Source organism: Delphinus delphis, chromosome X (assembly GCF_949987515.2).
Source record: "Delphinus delphis chromosome X, mDelDel1.2, whole genome shotgun sequence".
Taxonomy (NCBI): domain Eukaryota; kingdom Metazoa; phylum Chordata; class Mammalia; order Artiodactyla; family Delphinidae; genus Delphinus; species Delphinus delphis.
Window position 1 is genome coordinate 110,948,759 of NC_082704.1, and position 22,444 is coordinate 110,971,202.

The 22,444-nt window shown below is 41.3% G+C and overlaps 1 protein-coding gene and 1 pseudogene across 2 annotated transcripts in view; one reads left to right on the top strand and one right to left on the bottom strand.

Annotated features, from left to right (window-relative positions):
• CDKL5 (cyclin dependent kinase like 5) overlaps positions 1-21,777 on the bottom strand; it is a 182,882-nt gene extending 161,105 nt beyond the window's left edge. The window contains exon 1 of one of the 2 annotated variants that reach the window (XM_060001857.1): positions 21,697-21,777. The gene's annotated coding sequence lies outside the window, so the exon portion shown is untranslated. The remainder of the gene's footprint in view (positions 1-21,696) is intronic. The other variant, XM_060001856.1, reaches the window with a different exon arrangement.
• Positions 9,063-9,802, top strand: LOC132418050 (large ribosomal subunit protein uL30 pseudogene; annotated as a pseudogene).
• Positions 21,778-22,444: the final 667 nt, after the last annotated feature.

Below are 22,444 nucleotides of genomic sequence, written 5' to 3' on the forward strand. Positions count from 1 at the left end.
CTTGTGGTAACCATGATATGGTTTTCAACTAAACAGTATATAAGCCAATTAAAAGAAGGTTATAGTTCTGTGAAAATTAGGTTGGATGCTATGGCAAGATTCAATAAAAATGATGTCACTTTAAAAATGTGGCTGTCAAATTAGATCTGAGTTAGATAATATTAAAAGGAGGAAAGTATCTGCTAAAATCTATAATCCTGCACTAAATGGTTTCATAAATTGTCTAAATTATTGCTCCACTTTCAAGAAATCAAAACTGGACCTACTGCACAGACAGGACGGATTCCTACAAGAGAGATGACACAGAACTTCAGTCAGCTGACCCATACTCAAAATAAAGCCTTGGCCCTACATCAAAATATTGGCAAGGAAACATGCTTTATGGCAAAATATTTCTGTTGTATGTGCATTCTTATCACTCAGAACTTTAATAATTTTAAAAATTAACTTTCCAATAATTGACTTCAATCCACCAAATAAGGGGGTTCCCACCAGAAACACCTTGCCAACACTTACTAAAGTCTCTGTACAAAGGCCACCTCTTTCAGAAAACCCCAGGAGTATTAACTGCCTCTTCAAAATAGCCTCAACTGGTGCTAGACTGCTATTGGTTTGAACCTCAAACCACTTTTAAAAACCAAATTCGTTATGGATAATGAAAATTCTATTAACATTTTTTCTTTTGATCTTGATGTTCAGAAAGTAAAACTAAATGACCTCAGTAAATTACTGCAGAGATAAATCTTACAAAGATAACATATGAGAGAAATGGTAGTTGTCCAAAAGGATCCGTGAAAATTCAAGGTAAACAATTTAAGGAAAGATAACATTTCTACCTTGGTGGAGGAGAAATAAGTAAGAAATAAGTCAATGTATTTGAAAACAAAGAGGAAAATATAAATATGAACCAATATTAACAAAAATCCAAGTATCACAAATGCTAGACTGGTTCTGAAAAGGAGAATGATATTTGCAACTCAATTTTAACATTAATGAAACATCAACTATGTAATCACCCAATGCCACGTTTTGTTATGTATAAAGGAGTCATTCAGGGACTTCCCTGGTGGTCCAGTGGTAAAGAATCCGCCTTCCAAGGCAGGGGATGTGGGTTCGATCCCTGGTCTGGGAACTAAGATCCCACATGCCGTGGGGCAACTAAGTCCACGTGCCACAGCATGCCACAACTACTGAGCTCGCATGCCTCAACTAGAGAGCCCGCATGCCACAAACTACAGAGCCCACGCACTCTGGAGCCCACGCGCCAAAACCAGAGAAGAGAAAACCCACATGCCACAACTAGAGAGAAACCTGAGCATCGCAACTAGAGAGAAGCCCACGCACCACAACTAAGAGCCCACCCGCCACAACAAAAAGATCCCTCATGCCACAACTAAGACCCAGTGCAGCCAAATAAATAAATAGATAAAAATTTGAAAAATAAAGGAATCATTCATGAAACCAGGAAGTACATATCATAGTCTTCGTTCTTAAAGTAGTGTTAAATTAATGAAACAAGGAGGCTACTAGACTGAGATGGCTCTAATGCCTTGGTGGCCTCTGTAGGCAAAACCTAAGCCTGTAAATGCCTCAAGTTTATGAAATCGAAACCTAGGGACAGCCAATCACAAACAGCCAACTAGGCTTTAAGCTATAGGCAATCAAATAATTTCCTTCCTTTGCCACCACACCTTCTCTGTATAAAACTTTTCCCTGGCTCCTGTCAGCCAAGGACTCCTAATACTCCCTGCTTGGCACTGTCCAGTTCAAATTGATTTTTTCTCTCAAAAATTTTAACATGCCTCAGTTTATGTTTTAACAGCATCTTACAATTCAATTGTGAAAACCCAAATTAATACATGAAAACTCTGTGCCCGGACATAAGGGTAATATAGGTGTTCAATAAACTTACTGGTTTCATTAAGAGTTAAACATTTCAAGATCCTAGTTAATACATCAAGACAACAGGGCAAGATCAACTGATTCAGATGCATGATTACCAAATGAACTATACTGATCACAGTGGCTATAAATGTTCAAAGAAAAGAGTGCTTGTTTTAGAGTGGGGAGGTTGTGTTTCACACAAGAAAGAGGATTTGAACTAGGTCTAGAAAAATGGGTGGGGTTACAGTTAACTGAGCAAGAGGGGTGGGCATTTCCAGCAAAACTGGACTAAAAACACTTGAGGATTACTATGAATGATGATAGTAATATTGTATAACTTGCAAAGTGCTCTTATGTTTACCACTTCAGTGACTGGGTATCGCAACAATGCAGTGAATTAATTCACATCCCAGAGATTCATACACTTGAAATGCGATAGAAAAAGATATCTGGTCAAAACTCCACATTCTAAAAGAGAAGAAACCTGGGTACAGTTAGATTCCATAGGTTTTTTAATGCAAAGCTAAGAAACTTGGATTTCAATCTGTAAACACTGGGAACTTATACAAGTCTTATTACACATTTTTTTTTTTAAACAGGGACTTAATGAAAAAACTACTTGAGTTAGAATATTGGCAAACACAAGTCAAGGAAAATGGAACATTCATCATCCATTTATTCATTCATTCCACAAATGTTTACTGAATAAGTACTCTATGCCAGGGGTCCCCAAGCCCCTGGTCCACGGCCTGTTAGGAACTGGGCCGCACAGCAGGAGGTGCGTGGCGGGCAAGCGAGCGAAGCCGCCCCCCATCGCTTGCATTACACATTACCACCTCAACCATCCCCCGCATCTGAACCATCCCCCCCATCACTCACATTACCGCCTGAACCATCCCCCCACCCCGCCCATGGAAAAATTGTCTTCCACGAAACTGGTCCCTGGTGCCAAAAAGGTTGTGGACCACTGCTCTATGCCAGTCACTATACCAGATGTTAGCAATACAGTAGTGAACAAAACAGACCGGGCCCTGCTCTCATAGAGTTTGAAATTATAAAGAGAAGCAAAAAATTCCAGTAGAACAAAATATTTCAAATAAAATCTGGTGGCCTACCGGGTTTTCAAATGTGATAAAATAATAACAACAGTTAAAATAAACAGCACTTTTATGCTAAGCACTGATCTGCTAGCAGCTTTATTTACATTAATTTGTTTCATCCTCACAAGAACCCTTTATGGTCCTTTACTACCAGAAACTTCATTTTACCAATAAGGAGACTAAGAACCAGTAAATGGCAGAACTGGATGAAACCCAGGCAGTCAAGCTCCAGAATCCCCACACTTAGCCATTATGCTACATCCTTAACAGATAAGCCACAGGGCTTAAAACCATGCTTTTGGAGCACGTCCATACATTGGCACGATGCTAAGTATTTTTATATACGTTATCACATTTAATCCTAATACTTTTAAAAGATAAGAAAACAGTTCCAAAGTCATTAGTACCTTGTCCTTGGTCACACAGCTAGGAAGTATCAAGGCCAGAATCAAACCAAGGATTTTTCCAACCCCCAAAGGCATATTTTTACCTATGACATTATTTTACAAGACAATAGTTGTCTGTAAGCCTCGCTGAATGCATCCTAAGAAGAAAAATGGAGTGGGAAAACCAAAAATGCGATGAACAGGTCTACCCATGAAATTTGTAAAAATAAATGAATTTAGCAAGCTTAAGACTAAATGGAGTGTTCAAATCGAAAAGCAATAAATGCTGGAGCGGGTGTGGAGAAAAGGGATCCCTCCTGCACTGTATATGGGAATGTAAATTGATACAGCCACTATGGAGAACAGTATGGAGGTTCCTTAAAAAACTAAAAATAGAACTACCACATGACCCAGCAATCCCACTACTGGGCATATACACTGAGAAAACCATAATTCAAAAAGAGTCATGTACCACAACGTTCACTGCAGCACTGTTTACCATAGTCAGGACATGGAAGCAACCTAAGTGTCCATCGACAGGTGAAGGGATAAAGAAGATGTGGCACGTATATACAATGGAGTATTTATTACTCAGCCATAAAACGAAACGAAATTTAGTTATTTGTAGTGAGGTGGATGAACCTAGAGTCTGTCATACAGAGTGAAGTAAGTCAGAAAGAGAAAAACAAATACCATGTGCTAACACATATATATGGAATCTAAAAAAAAAAAAAATGGTTCTGATGAACCTAGGGGCAGGACACGAATAAAGATGCAGACGTAGAGAATGGACTTGAGGACACGGGGAGGGGGAAGGGTAAGCTGGGACGAAGTGAGAGAGTAGCACTGACATACATACACTACCAAATGTAAAATAGCTAGCTAGTGGGAAGCAGCTGCATAGCACAGGGAGATCAGCTCAGTGCTTTGTGATCCCCTAGAGGGGTGGGATAGGGAGGGTGGGAGGGAGACGCAAGAGGGAGGGGATATGGGCATACATGTATACATATAGCTGATTCACTTTGTTATACAGCAGAAACTAACACAACATTGTAAAGCAATTATACTCCAATAAAGATGTCAAATAAATAAATGGAGTGTTCCATGTGCACAGTGAAGAAGATGCGTGTGTTAACACTACTCTGCAGTAAGTCCATGGATGTCCCACCACCAATCCTTTCCAGGGTCTTATCATTTTTACTAAGAACCCTTATTTCACTATCTAAGCCAACCAACTACAGAAAGCTAAATACACAGCAAACTCTGACATGTTAATCACTTATTCCATTAAAGTTTGTATATTTGCTAGTTCATCCATTAAAAAGTGTCCCCCTCAAATCTCCAGAGCCTAACTATAATTGCTAATTTTTCCTTCTTTACTAGAGATTATATGAAAAACCTGACTGTTAACAGCAGAGTCATCCTTAGAGTACAACGAATTGGGCCATTTACCCTAGCCCCAAACCTTGGGAAGCCCCTTGGAACTGTTACAGGAACCAGAAAGGTGGTCTTGCAAAGAATCAGCACCAGGACAAAAAATTAAATTGGAAAAAAATAAAATCAGATCAGCACAGAATCTCCACTTGAGCCTTTTTTCATTATGACTAAAACAGAGTAGCATTTGTCTTCCAACTTGCAATGTCTTGCGTACCAACCATTGAATTTTAAAGCTTATTTAACCACTTTCACAGCATAAAATATAAAAGGGGAAAAGTAAAACAGTAAGAAGCAGAGATGCGATTTAGGAGTGGGCTTAACATATCATTTAATAAAAGACGATTCATTCATTCAACAAATATTTATTCAGCACTTACTGAGGCTGGAAATACAGTCGTTAGCATTCTTCTACATCCCAACATATCCTATTTTTACCCCAGCCAGAAGCTGGGCAGAACACCCTTCAGGGCCCCCACGTATAAAATGGAGCTAATAACTATTCTCCCAGAAATGTAATGGATTAAACGTGGCACACCAACCTTTCAAGTGTTCTGTGCTCAAATAAAATAACACAGTTTAAAGACCAAAAGGTTTTTGGAATACCATGGTTTAAAAACAAGAAAAAGGGCTTCCCTGGTGGTGCAGTGGTTGGGAGTCCGCCTGCCGAGGCAGGGGATGCGGGTTCGTGCCCCGGAGCGGCTGGCCCCGTGAGCCATGGCCGCTGGGCCTGCGTGTCTGGAGCCTGTGCTCCGCAACGGGAGGGGCCGCAACGGTGAGAGGCCCGCGTACCGCTAAAAAAAAAAAAAAAAATTCGGGAATTCCCTGGCGGTCCAGTGGTTAGGACGCTGCGCTTTCACTGCGGAGGGAGCAGGTTCAATCCCTGATCGGGGAACTAAGATCACAAGCCACGTGGTGTGGCCAAAAATTAAAATGAAAATTTAAAAAAAAGGACATTCTTTGCCATGATGTCTACAACAGAGAAAAATGAGAAACCACATGTAGTATAAGGCACTGTAGTTCTGCTTTAAAATGGCTAACCAGACACATGCGTTTACCTTTCCTCCCACACTAAAACCCCCTGAAATAGGCAAAAGAAATATAAAAATAAACCCAGAGCAGCCCTGAGAATATAGGAGGGCTCACAGCAGACAGATCTCTGAGGAATTCCAAGGAGCTATGAAGCAGGTTGAGATCGGGACTAAGAAAAGAAATGGCTTAATAGTAAACCACATAACTGAAGAGCTGTGAAACACCTCTACCTGTGCCCACTCCCCACCTTCTTTCAGTAGGACTGATGCCAGCATTTACCCAGTCCTGGCTCTCCAAAATGATAGTTCAGACAAGGAATACTCCTCAGTAACACTGAGGCCAGAGAAGTAGGGAAAGATGTCAATTAACTGCAGCTTCCATGAGGAATAGGGAGTCCCACCAACCTGAGAGCTAGCAACCCACACAGTCTGCAGTAGACACTGCGTTCCACAGAAAGGAGACAGCACAAGCAAAGATACCAAGTTTGAAACAATTTTATGGAGAACTCTACATGCTGGAGAGCGCAGTGTTTGAGGCAAACAAGAAAAGGACGTGCGGCTGGAGAGGTAGGCAGGCAGAGAACACACCAAGGAGAGCCTGATGAGCCAGATAAAAGGAGATCAGACTTTCTCCTAACTTTCTCCTTCTCTTGTCAGCAACAGAGCACCACTGCAGGCTTTCAAGCAGATCAGTTTCATAATCAAAATCACGTTTTATATCATACTAGCAACTGTAGATAATATATCTGAGTTGGATAAGACCCAACTATCCACCTTAGGAGCCTCGGTGGATGGTGGAACCATTAACAGAGTTTTGTTTTGTTTTTTTAATTAAGGAGGAAGAGCAAGTTTGAGGAAAGTATGCTGTACTTCATATTAGACATCCTGAGTATAAGGTTCCTGTAGAATAGTCAGGTGTAGCTTTCCAGCAGGTTATTAAGAATGAGTCTGAAGGCATATAGTGAAAAAACAGGAAAGAATTTAGAAATTTAGAAATACATCTGCATGTAAGTAGAACTGAAACTGTGGGTGTAATTGAGACAATGACCTAGGATAATACTTGGCCAAGAAGTCAAGCCCAGGTAACAGTAGTGTGTAAGGAGTAAGTGGATCGAGACAAGCCCACAGAGAATGCAGAGAAAAAAGTGTAAGAGAAAGACATGGAGAACAAGGATGCAAAGGAAACACACTGCTTCAAGGAGACAGTGACTAACAGTGTCAGGTGCAACAGAAATGTCAAGTAAAATTAGGATTGAATGAATCCACTAGACGCAACAAACAAGACGTTACGGGAGATCTCAGCAAAAACAGTTTAAGTAATGTGAGACTGGGAAGTCAGAGATCGAGCTGAAGTGTGAGAAGTGGTTGAGAAATGGATAGAGTATGTATAGACCACACCCAGATGTTTACAGAAGAAGGGGAAGAGAGGTTAGGTAGCTAAGAGAGGAGTGGACAACTGGTTCAGGGAAGGTTTTCTAGGACGAGAACCTTAGGAATAAGATAATGGGCAGAGAAAAATTTAAAAATCAAAAGGGAGACTCTGAGAGTCTATCCGCAACAGTGAGAGGCCCGTGTACCGCAAAAAAAAAAAAAAAAGCAGGATAACTAAAAACAAATCCACATCTAGAGGTATCGCAAAGAAACTGCAAAAAGTCAAAAACAAGGAAAAAATCTTAAAGGTAGCCCAAAAGAAAAGATAATTACTTACCTACAAAGAAATTATACCTGAACTGACTAAAGGCTTCTCATTAACAAACAAAACTTGTCAAAAGACAAGAGAATAACATTATCAATTGTCAACATAAATTCTGTACCCAGCTCAACAATCATTCAAGAGAAAAAGTGAAGTAAAGACACTTTCAGAAACACCAAGACCATGTTTACTACTAATAGGCCTTTAGTGAAAGAACTACTTAAGAACATTCTTTATAAAGAAGAAAACTAAACCCAAAAGGAAGAAATGGGGTGAATAAAGAATGGTGAGCAAAGAAAATTGAAAACATATTGATGAGTAAATATTCACTATTTTACAAACTTAAGGTGGTTTCAACAAGGCAAAGCCAAAGCATAAATAACTAACATGGAAGAGGGGATAAGGGTTAAAAAGTAAGCCATTCTAAAATGTCTGTCTTATTTGGGAGGATAGGAATAATAATTAAGCTTTGACTTAGTTAAATGTGCATGTTAAAATTTTAAGGGTAACCAAACTTCTGTCTTCCGTCCTGGAATAAGAAAGCTAGAAGGAACAGAGCTGCCCGCCCTTACAATGTACTAATTTCAAATTCATGTCTTTCTTGAAAGCCATCAGAGAACAACCAACTGGCTCAAAATCTTCGGAGAGAAAGGGCCTGCAAGGAGAGAGACAACCTTGTGCTCACCTAGGGTAGACTGTAAGTGGCCACTGACAAGAGGAGTTCAGCTAGAATAAAAAGCAAATTGATAAAAGCCCGATGTGGCTTGCTGAAGGAACAGTGTGAAACCAATGGAGGTCACAGAAACTGGGGAGACCCCAGCCTTCTGCAGGATCTTCCTTCACCAACGCCACCAACCACTCACAGAAAGAGCCCTGAGGAGTGCCCACTGCGATGCAGACTTGAGGGAAGGGAACTGCAGCAGTGTCTCAGGAGCAAGATGTTCACCCAGATCCTTCCCTCCCACCTACACTAGGGAAGAAAAACCTTTATCTGTGAAAGAAAGGCCAATAAGTGCTTCTACCCTTAAAGCACAGGTGAAAACTCACTGCAGCCGGAGGAAGGGGTGGGCACCCTACTCTGGGAGAGGGGCAGGACTCCACACTGAGCCCACAACAATAGCTAGGGTAGGGGCATGACCTTGGGACATTGATGCAGGCCTAAGCCTGAGGTTTAATCAGAACAAAAGACCACACCCCACCATCACTCCCCACCTCTAAGCTAACCTACTTCCAATAACAAGTAAACAGCATAATACCACTGGCAGAGGGACAGGAGGAGATCAAGAGCATGTAAGGAGACCCTAAGTCACAGTCCTGAAGGAAGACCCAATAAAATAAACCACCTCCCACCCTAATCAGAGAATTTGAAGCCTGAGGTATACTGAGAGGAACCACAGCAACAACCAAACTTAAAACCAGCCCAACTCCAAACTAGATTAACTCAAATTCCTGAAACAAAGGCCTAACACAGGGAAAGATGTGTCCATTTACAGACATAAAAATTATGCACCTCAGCTCTTTCCCACCTAGAACCATGGAGGGTGCAAGAGAGAATTAAAAAAAGGTTCCTGCTGTGCCAGAAACCCTTAAGAAAAAGCAAAAGAATTTCACAGAGCTTAAGATCAAGAACCTGAGAAAGAAGTATGCCCAGAAGATGCTTTGAAAGGCAAGGAGGAAGCTTATCTATGAAAAAGTTAAGCACTATCACAAGGAATACAGGCAGATGTACAGAACTGAGATTTGAATAGTGAGGATGACAAGAAAAGACAGCAACTTCTATGTACCTGCAGAGCCCAAATTGGCATTTGTCATCAGGATCAGAGATATCTGTGGCGTGAGCCCAAAGGTCCATAAAGGTGTTGCAGCTTCTCCACCTCCATCAGATCTTCAATGGCACCCACGTGAAGCTCAACAGGCTTCAATTAACATGCTGAGAATTGTGGAACCATGTATTGCATGGGGGTATCCAAACCTGAAGTCAGTAAATGAATTGATCTACAAGCATGGTTATGGCAAAATCAACAAGTGAATTGCCCTGACAGATAATGTGTTGATTGCTCTATCTCTTTGTAAACATGGCATTATCTGCATGGAGGACCTGATTCACGAGATCTATACTGTTGGAAAACGTTTCAAAGAAGCAAACAACTTCCCGTGGCCCTTCAAACTATCTTCTCCATGAGGTGGAACGAAGAAAAAGACCACCCATTAGAATGTAGAGATGCTGGCAACAGGGAAGACCAGATCAACAGGCTTATTAGAAGGATCAACTAAGGTATCTACCATGATTATTTTTGTAATCTGGTCAGTTTTTAAACAGTGACTGCTTTCAAAGTGAAAAAAAATTTTTGCACCTCAGTTTCTACTGTTCTACAAAATAAGTCAGTGTTATAATAAAAAAAAAATCACAAGGCATAACAAAAAGCAGAGAAAAAACAACACTCAGAAAAGACAAAAAACATGTCAGAACTAGACACAGAATCAGATGTTGGAAATATCTAGAATCAAAGTTAAAATACTATGAGTAACATGTTTCGAGCTCTAACCCAAAAGGGGAACATGAAAAATCAGATTGGTAACTCAGCAGAGAGATGGAAACTATAAGAAAGAATACAATGAAAGTGCTAAAAATTAAAAATACAGTTAAGAAAAATGAAGAATGCCTTCAATGGGCTCTTTAGTAGACTCAACTCAGCCAGGGAAAGAATCAGTGAACTTGAAGATGTCAGTAGAAATTACCCCGACCGAAAACACTGAGAAAAAAGCGTGAAAAACAGAACAAAACAAAACAGGACATTCAAGAGGTGTGGGACAATATCAAAGGTTCTAACATACTGGTAACTGGAATCACAGAAATAGAAGAATGGGACAAAAGAAATATTTGAAGAGATAATGGCTGAAAATATTCCAAAGTTAATATAAGACATCTAACACAAATTCCAGATGATCAGAGAATAGGAAGATTAAAAAAAAAAAAAAAAAAAAGATTATCACTGCTGAGCACCAACACCACTTGAGACTGAATTCCATAAGCTCTGCCCCCACCAAACACCTCTGTCAACATGATCACCAGGTCATCAGTTCAACTACACATGATGGCCACCTCACAATGCTCACTTCTATATACAAGTCTCACTCTGCGTAAATGACTGGTCAAACCTAGGTCACAAGCCTGTATCCTAGCTGTAAAAGAGACTGTGGATGAGTTTTCTGGGAAAGTGGGACCTATAATATGAGAAATTACCAAAATGTAGAGAGGATACTTAAAAAGTCTACTATAGCATCTAAAAATAAAATAAATAATTTTTTTAAAAGCCCTCCATCTAACTAACCAACCGTTAGTGTACGGTAGATTCTTTGGTGAAATCATTGCATCCTAGAGAGCCTTTCTGTAAGACACATATTCTTACCTCAATGTGGTAACACATTTTAAACTAGCTTCCCAATCTGAGGGACCTAAGCAGTGATGGGGGTTGGGGGTGAAGCCACATAATAAATAAGCAAACATCTTCACAAAATATTGGTTTTGCTTAATGTTAAGTAAGGTACAAAGCAGATATATACAAACACACATATGCACACACACACAAGAGCTTATTATGGAACAGAACTCAGCACTTCTATGAATTCATGCAACAAATCATGAAAAAATTCAAAGAAATATCATTCTTATATTTGTAAACTTTGGCTTCCCCTTCATCTACCATACTGTAAATGGCAACAGAAGTTTGAGGAGTCTCACAGAGGGAGCCATTGGCACCTAGTTATACATTAACACGGATCCAATTATAACACAACTATGTCCGAGACCAGTGACTAGACCTACAGGACAAGCACGTCTATAGGACGAGCAGAGAGGAAGATCCACTAGACAGGTAACTGACAAAGAAGAGAAACCACCAAACAAGGAAGAAGGCATTGACAGGAGGAGATGGGGGGGGCAGGAAAAAAGGCACCTTTCATAAGAGAAATATTTATTGAGCATTTCCTCTGTGCCAGGCAATGCACTAGATGCTCAGGCAACAACAGGCAACACTCCATGCCTTACAGTAGAAAACTGATACCATCTGCTTATCCATTTTACCAAAGGCCCACCCCTATTTAAACTCCTGGCTTTAGTATTTCCTATGTATACTCTCAAGTAAAAGTGAAAATGAACAGAAAAAAGCCAAATGGCCATAAAGAAAGAAAACCAAGGTCCTGGGATGTCACTGGGGTCAAAGCATCAAAGCAAGGCATGCAATATATAAATCCACGTCATTTCTTGCTATTCACCCAGCTCCATATGCTCTTAGATCCTTCTACCAGAAAACCCCTTCCCTCCACCTGACATTCTGGGCCTCCTTTAAGACTCTTCACAAATACTCAGGAATCATTACCTTCCCCAGTCCCCTTAGGTCTGCGTTAAGTGCACCTCTTCTGGCCTACAGTACCAGCACCCTGTGTTTCCATCTAAATGTGCATATCGTCCTGTTCTTTAGTCATTGCTTTTGGCCTCTTCTGCTGGAATACAAACTCTATAAAAGGGCACAACACCACAGCTTGGCTTTGTATCTCTACCACCTACCATCACAGTGACACCAAGATACCCAAATCATCACCTCATCATAAAGTTAGTCAAAGAAAGACAAGTATGGCCTTCCTTTACCAACCCTGCACAGAGGGACAAGACTGGAAAGCACAACTCCAAATCAAGGGCAGTCACTGTGGATGGTAGAGAAACCACTAGCACAAAAACATCAAACTCTAAACTGAGGCAACTCTTTAAAAATAAATGTCCTGGGCTGGATAGGAAGTGAAAATAGTAATGACACAAAACCACTGTAAATTCTTCAAGTTACCAGCACAAGGGGAAAAAAAAAAATCAACAAGGAAAGAATACAGAGTAGGTATAAAATGGTTCAGAAAAGCCTCAGAACTCAAGGCCAAAGTGAGCTAAGTTAGAGACTGCATCAAAATGTAGATTTCAAAGGAAATATTTGAAGAAGGAGGTGATGCTGTGGTTATTCTTTGTATACATGGAGGGGAAGTGCACAATGTCATTTTATACTGACACAAACTAACCACTTTACACCAAGGAAGCCCTGAATGAATGCTTGTTCAGTCATCAAAGCAAGAAAAACTTAGCATGGTTGAAGATTTCCAAAACTGAACTGAGCATGTAGGGATACATACTGTAGAAGGAGAAAGAAACAAATCAGGATATATAAAATAAAACCTGTGGAGCACTTTTATATACATAAGCTCACTTGAAGGTAAGAAGCTCAACAGAGACTAGTTTAATATAAAAGGTGGTAAAACCACAGAATGTGAACCAGATTTGAAAATGGTACTCCTGCTAAAGATTACTGATTCTAAACATTATTAACAAAATTCTCTAAAAACACTGTAGGTGCTCAAATGAGATTTCATAAAATATGAAATAGCATAAATGCTGAAAAATATTAAACTAGACATAAGATGTTGTATTTGGGGAAAGAAAAGAATAAAGCAAATTTAATATTGATATTTAATGAAATGTTTCATTAAAACCTTGAGCAGATTAAAGATGTCTGGGGGAAAAAGAAACCAGTGAAGAGTTTTAAGTTTAAATATGGAAGAGAGCTAAAACTGTTAGAAAAAAATTTTAACTCAGTTATAAATAGAAATGACATTCCTATATAAGGTTAACAGACTGGTGAAGGATAAAAGAAAAGAAGGAGCCTTTAGAAAACTGAAGCTAATTTCTATAAAAACAATGAAAAGAGTACCACAAATGACAATCAACTAAGAAGGCAGTTGCAAAATTTTTAATGAGATGAGGAAAGAATATTTTACCTTGCAGGGATTATGACCTTTTTGGTAAATCATCAAGGTTCCATTGAGCTAAAACTCTTGTTTTTTGCGGCATTTCATTTCATGTCACATTTCTGCTTAAAACCTTCAATAGCTTGCCAGGAGACTTAGGACAAGTTCAAAAACCCAGCAGATGGCCTACTAAGCCTTTTCAAGACCTGGCCCCTGCCTACTTCTGCGTCATCACCTGCTTCTCTACTTTCCAGCCATTTCTGATTTCTTTCAGTTCTTTAAAAGGTTCGGTTTTTCAAAAGCCTCTATTTCTCTCAACTTGCCTGAGGGCATTTGCACTTTCTGCCACGATAACTTATTTCCCCAACTAAACCATGCCCTTCTCATCCTTCAGGTCCCACTTAATGTTACCTCCTCGGCGTGCCCTTCCTACCTGCTCCCCACATGGCAGATCCCCCTACCCTGTTAGTGCCTGGTACTTCTCCTCTGCCTCCATTTCAAGCCTATAAAGTCTTTGAGGGCCTACTTCCCTTTGATGTATCACTCTATCCAGCCTCTATCACAGTTTGGTACACCGTAGACACTCAATAAGTATTTGCTAAATGAAGGACAGATTCTCAGGATATAGGACAGGTTACTTTAGAAAGAAATAACAAATTATGAAACACCAATTTGCACAAAATTAGTTTTTGTTCTACCTCAACTGTTTTCAATTACTAACAATTAAAATAAAACTTTTTCTTTTCGTTTGCAATGCTAATCTTAAATTTTAGTGGTAATATTACCAGTAATAATTACTAGCGATTAAAGTTAAAACATCCACCATTGGCTCAAAAACCAGGGTGGAGTTTGTGGATAAATTCTAGGATGTGTCACATTTGAACAAGCTTTCATAATCTCTGAAAGATTCTATTCATCAGGAAACTAGTTTCTACTACTCTTGGGCAATATCGAGGTAATTGGGCAAATCCAAGTCAGTAAGTTGTTCTTCAACTGTTACTTATCACCATTTTTTATCTGCCACATCTTCCTCACGTGTGTGTGTGTGTGTGTGTGTGTGTGTGTGTGTGTGTGCTTAATCTGATTATTATAATATGATCTTACACTGCCAAGAACCTAATCTTTAGGCATAGTATCAAATCTAAAACTGAGATCTAAAACTGCAACTTACCTAAAATAATTTAAAGCAGTCTTAAAAAACAAATAAAAAACATAATGTATTCATCCATATGTTTTGTTAACTAACTTCCAGAAACCGAAGTTGTTACTTTTTTTTTTTTTTTTTTTTTTGCGGTACGCAGGCCTCTCACCGCTGTGGCCTCTCCTGTTGCGGAACACAGGCTCCGGACGCGCAGGCTCAGCGGCCATGGCTCACGGGCCCAGCCGCTCCACGGCATGTGGGATCCTCCCGGACCGGGGCACGAATCCGTGTCCCCTCTATCGGCAGGCGGACTCTCAACCAGTGCGCCACCAGGGAAGCCCCAAAGTTGTTACTTTGGAAATCACTATTTCCCTCTAAATCGAAGTCAGAAAGCTCATTTGTTGCTATTTGATATTAGGCCTTTCTCTTAACAAAGAATACAAAGCAACAACAGAATCACACAGCCATAGCAATTAAACACGGTTTTGTTTTGTTTTGTTTTGTTTTGTTTTGTTTTGTTTCCGGTACGCGGGCCTCTCACTGTTGTGGCCTCTCCCGTTGCAGAGCACAGGCTCCGGACGCGCAGGCTCGGCAGCCTTGGCTCACGGGCCCAGCCTCTCCTCGGCATGTGGGATCTTCCCGGACCGGGGCACGAACCCGTGTCCCCTGCATCGGCCGGCGGACTCTCAACCTCTGCGCCACCAGGAAAGACCCAAACAGGTTTTTTTTTTTAAGTAAAATTATTTCAAGCCAGTTATGATTGAATTTACAGTAAACTATTATTATCAGAGCAGTGCTGTGTCCTTTCTGTTTGTTATTAAAAATCCAGACACAGGGGCTTCCCTGGTCGTGCAGTGGTTAAGAATCCGACTGCCGATGCAGAGGACAGGGGTTCGAGCCCTGATCTGGGGAGATCCCACATGCCGCGGAGCAACTAAGCACGCGAGCCACAACTACTGAGCCCACGTGCCACAACTACTGAAGCCCGCACGTTTAGAGCCTGTGCTCCGCAACAAGAGAAGCCACCGCAATAAGAAGCCTGCGCACCACAACGAAGAGTAGCCCCCGCTTGTATCAACTAGAGAAGGCCCGCGTGCAGCAAGGAAAACCCAACACAGCCAAAAATAAATAAACAAATAAATTTATTTTGTAAAAAAATCCAGACACAACCTACCACACAAGGAGGTATTGATTTACCTGCCTGGCACTTGTGTCACTTTCCATAGAGAAATGTTCATCTAAAAGCAATGAAAGTTTGTTTCCAAAACACTTTACTTCCAACCAAACAACTGCATTCCTCTATTATGTGTACTCAAAAAATAACATCCCCAAGCTATCCTATCAGTAGTGTCCATCTACACATGCAGAACAGGGAGCAAAGAGAGCACCTGGGAACCAAACGGGTGGAATTCATCCCATCCTGTACAACTCGTTCCCAAGGGAGCTTTATCTCCCCTGCCTACCCTTCAGGGTAACTAAAAAAAAGGATGCAGGCAGGGAAAAGCGGCTACAGTACCTTGCAGGTTAAACTATTTCTAAATCTCCCAACAATCCAGTCTGAAGTACTGCAAAAAGTAGACAATGCGTTTGCATACCCGAATTTAATGAAGCCTACTCTCTGGCATGCACCGTAAGCATGGATCTCTCAAGGGGGATTAGAGCTCAAACAATAAAATGCACAATGTTATTGGCTTAAAATCAAGAAAACCAATTATTTTGCCCTTGGTCTTAAATCCTAAAGGAATTTTTTCTTGCCCAATAATTATATTACTTTTACCTTGATTTCTTATTTCTGCTTTTCCAACATATCACTAAGAGCACTGTATTTTATTTGCTGGTTTAAAAAAGATCAAAACAGAATCAAATCAAAACCACAAAGACAAGGTAATGGATGGCACTTGCAGTACTGTCCTCTATATTCTGCTACATATTATGTTTAGGCAAAAACTTTTGAATATACAAAAAGTACTAAGAAATTGTAATACATGTAAGAAGGTATTTTTAAAAGACATATCTTTTAAGATCTACATGATTTCGTTTATCAGTGTCTAATGATAAAAGGATCTAGGTGGAAGCAAGTAAATAACGTTAAAAAAAATGTGTGTTGGCCGGAGAGATCTTTTTGGGGTGATGGAAATGTTCTAAAACTGGATTGTAGTGATGGTTACACAATTCCATAAATCTACAAAAATAAATCATTGAACGGTACGGTTAAAACATGAATTTTATGGTATGTAAAGTATACCTCAATAAAACTGTTAAAAATGCATATTCAAAACCCATACTTGGTAAAGAAATCCACAGCACTTCTGTATAGGTCCCATCTTGGTAGAACAACTGTCCTGCTTTGGCCGAGGTGATTTCCAGCCCTGAGGTTCTACAATATTCATCATTCCTTTCTAACTTTAATAACTGGCAAAAGTGATTCTCATCAATTACAGAATAAGATGTTAAGTCCTCTTCCTCCCTAACATGGACCGCTGGGGGTTCCTTTGGGCTAAGCAACTGTAGCTCTCTTAAGGATGGGTCTTGTTTAAACACACACACACCCATAAGAGGCTATAAGTAACAGGAAATTCTACTTGCAAGTAGAAAAATGTTGTCAAACTGTAACTCCTACATAGTGTTAAGCAACATCAATAACATATCTCTGTAGACTTCACCTCCAAATTTTATTTCACTGAAGTCGTTACAATTACAGAAGAGATGGGTACCCATCTGCAGATTGTAATGGCTGCCATTTTACTTCAAGAGTGCATCTAAACCACAAAATTGAATTCAAGGAATATCTTCACAGCCTTTATTAGTGTGGCAAATTTAATCAAAGTCAGTCAAAAGTTAAAATGGAACATGAAGAAACATGAAATACCAAGTGGTTAATCAGAAACAGCTACCTCATTTGAGTGTAAATAATTATGTACAAGCTTCAATTATGAAGAAACAGAACTAACGACCCTCTTAGAAAAGTTTGAACTTGCAGTTGTCCTATCCATCAGTGCTGATGGATCTGAGTCCAGCCTCCCATGTGACTAAAGGTCAGGCAGCCTTGCCAATGTAGCCTATAAACTCCAGGAGGCATATTTATACCTCCAGTAACCACCCCAGGAGTGATGTACAGTAGGAGCTCAAAACATGTCTGGGAAATCAGATTTCTAAAGAGAAGCAGAAAGCATAGTTTTGAAGAGCACATGTTCAAGTCATACCGGTTTCAAATGGAAGTTCTGCCTCAGCTACTGACTAGCTAGGTAATCGGGGTAAAATATTTTCTCTCCCTCAGCCCATTTGGTCAAGTGTATACGGAAAATAAGAAAAACATCTACCTCACAGGAATGTTGTGAGAACACACATACACACATATATTCATGCAAATAAATTATTTGCCATAGAACCTGGTATTCAGTAAGGCTCAATAAATAGAATATTAGAATTTAATTATTATAGAGAAAACTGCCCAAAAGAGACCACACCCAAAACTTAACCCTAATTAGAAGTGACCACACCCAAAACTTAACCCTAATTAGAACTATCTCAAACACAAATGTTTCTAAGAGCTTAATTCAAAATGAAGAAAATCAATTCCAAAGACTGGAATGGGTTAAGTCCTTTTAACCTAATAAATAATTTTCTGTTAATTCCCAAATCTGAATTGTCTAAATGTTATCAGGCTCTTTAGGTGGAAGGTCCTCACTCACAGCTTTCATTTCCCACTGACAGAATTGTACCCACGTTCATATCACACAGTATTAAGAAGTAACTGTACAAACTTGAATGAGAAATGAGGCCAGATCTTTGAATAATCCAGTCTTCCAAGCACTGTTCTATATAAAGGAAACATTCTAGAAACTATCAAGAATTTAAATCCAAACACTAAAGTAAGTGATGCATCACCAACAAAAGAGTTCTAATGTTGAATTTAAGATAGAAAGTAAACTGGAAAACCCTCCCAAACAGAAAGTTTAAATATAGTCTTTCAATTACATTATTTTCTCAAGTTGAAATATGTGACCCAACTGACTTCATCATCAGATGATAAAGAACCTTTGAGGTTCGATCTCTGTCTCTATCAAGAAATTCAATGTTGCCAAAAATTCAAACTTTAGAAACTAAAATTATCAAATTCTGAGTAAACTCTTTTCTACTTAAAAAGTGACTTAATACTTCAAATTCTGCTGTTCTTGTACCAAAATTAAGCGTTACCTAAAGGATTCCCCTCACATTTTGGATCTAAGTATGTGGATTCGTTTGTTCTTAAATGCCTTCTGTTATTACTTGACATCAAGTTATTAATGAAAAAGTCATATCCCCACACTAACAGCCGAAAATGAAGTACTATGTTAACATACCCGCTAACATGTATTAGAAATAAAGGAGATAACCACCAAAGTTATCAAAATAAAAAGGGGAAAAAAAAGGTGAACTTCTAACAGACACACTGAAGAAGGCTTCTTTTCTCTGCTCACCTCCTTACAAATTCCACAGCCATATTCTCAGATATACTGGAATTTTCTACCATAAATTAAATTGAAACATAAATCATAATGAAAGGTTGAATTTCTGCAACAGAAGCCACTGTCATTTCCAACAATGCAACTATTGTTGAAAGCATCTCTCACAGATTCTTAGACACAGTGGTGAAGCAAGGCTGGGGGGTGGGTGCGGGCGGCGGTGGGAAGGCATACTTGACGAAATGTCTCCACCTCTGTATTTCGTTTTGTAACAATACCGCACCTTCAAAGCAGAAATACCAAGTAAAATCTGGTTGTTATTAAATGAAACTGCCTTAACTCCATGCAGCACATTTGGAACAGAATACATCTGATTCGCAATCAGTCAACCTTCTATTACTCATCTATGCGAGATGGCCCTGCAATTTCCCTCAGTGGGAGCCTTTTCTTTTAAAACCCCAGGGAATACTGTTGATGCCACACTCTGATTTAAATAACTCCAAGAAAATTACAATGAAAATAGTGGCACATTTAGCCCAAGGAACTTGTATAAGTAGAAAATCAAAAACCTGAGATAAAGGGGTAAAAAATCCCTACCACAAGCCCCTAAATCATGAATAAATTACAAATCTGAGCAGGAAAAAAAAAAGGAATCCTCTCTGGAGAAAGAATGCTTATTTCTAATTTTTTAACAATATTTATTTATTTGGCTGCGCTGGGTCTTAGTTGTGGCTCGGGGGATCTTACGTTGCAGCATGTGGGATCTAGTTCCCTGACCAGGGATCGAACCCAGGCCCCCTGCATTGGGAGCGCAGAGTCTTACCCACTGGACTGCCAGGGAAGTCCCTCTAATTATTTTTTTGATATACCAAATTTTGTTTTAAAAAATATTAGGCTCAGAAAACTTACTAAATAAGCAAAATTAGAATACTAAACTGTTTTCTATATATACATGTATTTCAAATGAATGCTTGCATTGATTAGGTTAAAAGGCAAGACAATTCAAAGGGATTTGACAATTGAAGACCCTCCAACTCCTCTGAAATAGTAGATTATTTAACACTCTTGTAATTACTAACTTTATTTAGCATGCCTCTTTTGGAGCTCTATTATTTAATACAGCCAAACTGAATTTTTTTATCCTAATTAGGTTTCCTTGTACTTGTGAAATGCTCAGCATACACTGCGCTGGCAGCTTTAGTTCTTCTACAGCTTCTCTCTTCTGGCTCCGTCCCCCACTCGCCCACCCCCCACCCTTAGAAAAAAGATTTCCTTCCCAAATGTTCTCTTCTCTGCATTTGTCAACAGAAACACCCACTGGTGGTGTCAAACTGGTAATACTGCTGCAGGCTTCCTTACTCCCGTTCCAGTGGCAACGCCAAAAATGCTCAAACCTAAAATAGTGTAGAGGCACACCTTTTTAAAAAATGTATTATTAATGACCGTAACTGGGTTGTTAAATATAAGATTATACTACCCCCCCTTCAACTCTTCACATTTTATGAATAAAATATTTTAAAACACTTAAAGAAATTTAAAACAAATTTACATCTAAATGTCATTCACAAATAATTCCGAATAGGCTCGGTAAAGATGCCTTCTTTTGTAACCCTACAGCAAGAAAGGAACAACCTGGAAATGTTCCAGCAGATGTTACCTAAAGCGATAATTCTATTCTATACATATTTATGTCTCCTGTTTCGGTCAAATGCTCCCGGACAAATTAATTTGTGTAATCCTTTACATTAACTACATAAACCATTACATCCAAACATACCTAATTCAGATGCACGGAAAGAAATCATTCCGTGTCTGCAATACTTTCTAAAATCAGCTTAAATTTCAGTCAATTAAAATAGATTGTGTTAACAGAACACTGATCTGCAACTACTTAAATATCACAGCATCCGTCTAATCTCACTGTGGAGATACTAAGGTCAGGCTTTTCTTTTTCAGGCATCTGTGCTTTAACACTCAAGTGAAGCGAAAAACAAAACCCTCAGGGAAGATCTGCCTTTACACTGAAATATGTTCAGGTTATTTTTTCCCCCAACGTGGGCACTGAACGTGTCATTGCGAGCAGAACCTGTTCGTTCTGGGAAATGGTTCCAAACCCCAGGATTTAATTTCTATCAGGGTCCAAAGGGTACGAAGGTCTGGGAAGGGGCCAATTTCTGCTTCTCCCCACTATGTTAGTCTTGAACTTCATAACGACGCCTGAAACTTGTTCGGGGGAAGCTGGAGGAACCGCGGGGCAGGCGGAGGGTCGCTCGCCCACCCTCGCAGGCGACCAAGGTCAGCAGGGCAGGGGCCGCAGCTCGCAGTCCCCGGCGGGTCCCGGACTCCCACGGAACTCGGGCGGGGGGCTCCAGCGCGCAGGCTCCTCCTCAGCGCCGGCGGGAAGGGGCTTCCCTCGCCGCAAGCCCTGGGGAGCTCGGGCCGCGGGGGCGGCGGGGCGGGGATGCAGCAGACCCGCCGCTGAGGGGAGCCCCACGGGGCGGCCTCGACCCGCCGCCCCTCCTCACACCCTCCCGTCTCTCTACACCCCAAAATACATCCCCAGCTCCTCGCCGGGGAAGCCCCTCCAGCGGCGCAATGGGGCGCTGAGGAGAAGCCACTCCAGACTGGGGTGCCCTCGCCGCGTCGCCCCATTCTGGGGGGACCCGCGCCACCTCCCCGTCTCACGTCTGCCCGGGGGGACCGGGTGGGTCCCCTCTCTCAGGAGAAGCTGGGTGGGCGCGGGGCCGAATGAGGACAAGTAGGTTTGGCGGGCGGGTGGCGGCGCGTCTACTCACCCCGCCGAGATCCCCACCTCCAGGCAGGGTTCCACAGCTCCCGAGGCCGCCGTCGCCGCTTTACCTTCCCCAGCGGCGGCGACAACTAATCGAAACCTTCGACCCCGCCCTCTCTCTCAGGCGAACGCGCAGCCTAAGCTGCTAACTGCCCCGCCCCAACCCTCCCGTTTGGACCAATGGAGAAGCTCCTCAGACTCCGCCAGCTCCCGCCTTATCCCCGCCCACTTCTGATAGGAACCAGTAAGGAGAGAGCGCTCGTCCTCGGGCTCGGGCTCGCGCGTCCCGCCCGCGCCGCTCGTGCACTGGTCCCCGAAGCAGAAGACAGCTGGTTCCCTGTATAAGCTTGTCTGCGCGCGTACGCGCGCGCCGTGCCTCCTCGCGCGCCAGGTTTGGTTGCCCCGCCAGGCCCTAGCAACCTGGGCTGGGCGGCTGGGAGGGGCGGGGCCCGAGCCTTGAGCTTTCGAAGGGAGGGGGGATAGGGGGGGAAGATCGTGACTGGGAAAGGGGCGGCTGCGGGGGTGGTGGGCCGAGGAGGCCCGGGAATCCGCCTGTCACAGCGGGAAAAAAGGGGGAATCCTGCCTGCAGCGCAGCTATCCTGGCCTCTTCCTCCCTAGGGACACGTGCGGGCGGGGGTGGGGGATCGGAGAAGAGGGGTAGAGCACATTTGGGGCGGAAGCCGAGGCACTGCTTGGAAATAAAGGATGGAGGACTCTTTATCTCTGTTGTTGGTAAAAATGATATCGAAAT